Below are 1,293 nucleotides of genomic sequence, written 5' to 3' on the forward strand. Positions count from 1 at the left end.
AGCCAAATGTTGATAGGTGATATGACTTACTTCAAATAAATTCTTTTTTACGGGAGCTTTACTGAATATGCATAGTGGTGTAGGGTATCATGTAGTCGGCCCCGCCCGACTTTTGACTTTTCCTTACTGGCTTGATGACCCATTTTGTTTGAGTCTTCTTTTTCTCTCCGATAATCAATTAGTGACTAAATACTTTGACATGTCAAACCTGCAAACCTATCTGACAAAAATTGCTGAAGCAAATATCTTATAATATAAATTGAAGTATTAAAAATCCAATTAAAAAATAATATTTTATTACGAAATCTGCTTGTTTATTCGTACCAATTGGATACCAATATACCAATATATATTTTTCCGAAATCCGGCGATGAAATTCAAGGTCGTTTGCAGTTGGTGTGGTGCGAAATGACTTTTGATGTGTCCTTTAACGCATAATAATAATTTGAAACTAACAATTTTGGGATTAGGGACAACCCCATGGATCTTTTCTATGGCATAAACAAGATCGTTTAATTGGAAGGAGTGTCAGGAAGATACAAAAGAACCATCTCAACAGGATTCGTCACATCGCCTGCTCACTGCAGGCCAAACCGTCGAAGATCCATCTGTAAGAGTCTGTTTGCATATGGTGCAATATGCACTGCAGTTGGTTTCGTGGGGTGTGAATATTTTCTACCCTGCAATAAAGTGTTTAGATTAGTGATCCTGCTGTTAGGCTGCAGGAACACCTTTTTCTCATTTTAAGCAATGGCCAGACACTGCCTTTAATAAAAGATCGCAGAACTGGAATTTGGAATTTTTAGTTCAATAATTGCATGCATTTATAGATACTTTTTTGAAGCATTGGGTATAGAGTGTGTATATCGTTTGTGTTTTCAATATTTCTGTTGATATTACATTCTAGAATTGCTAAGGAGTGAGAGCGGTCCATGACGAAAACCACAAGGAGATATAGACATGACCATTCAATGGACAGACAAAATTGACATTCGGTAGTTTGTAAGTGCTGGCAATACACATGAATCTATTCACCATCAGCTTCATCGCGTCAGCGTCATTATCATCACTATCGTCATCGATATCATTTTTGTCGTCAACAGCAGCATCATCATCGTTCCCCAATAAAAATACTAGTCGATTTTAAGTGTTTAAAAAAACCTGCTCCTATTTGTGAGATTTAGGGGCCTAAGTGTGTGTAATTAAAAAGTATATATCAACTATTTTAGGTTTTGTAAAGATCTAAGCAAAATTTTCCAGTCAAATGAGCTGTAATTTCGAAGTTGCTCGGTT

At 36.3% G+C, this 1,293-nt stretch overlaps 1 long non-coding RNA gene across 1 annotated transcript; it reads left to right on the forward strand.

Annotated features, from left to right (window-relative positions):
- Positions 1 to 245: 245 nt before the first annotated feature.
- LOC109613537 (uncharacterized) lies at positions 246 to 823 on the forward strand. The gene is made up of 2 exons (XR_002195051.1): positions 246 to 401; positions 471 to 823. It is a non-coding gene; the product is annotated as an uncharacterized LOC109613537 (long non-coding RNA).
- Positions 824 to 1,293: the final 470 nt, after the last annotated feature.

The sequence above is a fragment of the Musca domestica genome, unplaced genomic scaffold, assembly GCF_030504385.1.
Source record: "Musca domestica strain aabys unplaced genomic scaffold, Musca_domestica.polishedcontigs.V.1.1 6, whole genome shotgun sequence".
Lineage (NCBI taxonomy): Eukaryota > Metazoa > Arthropoda > Insecta > Diptera > Muscidae > Musca > Musca domestica.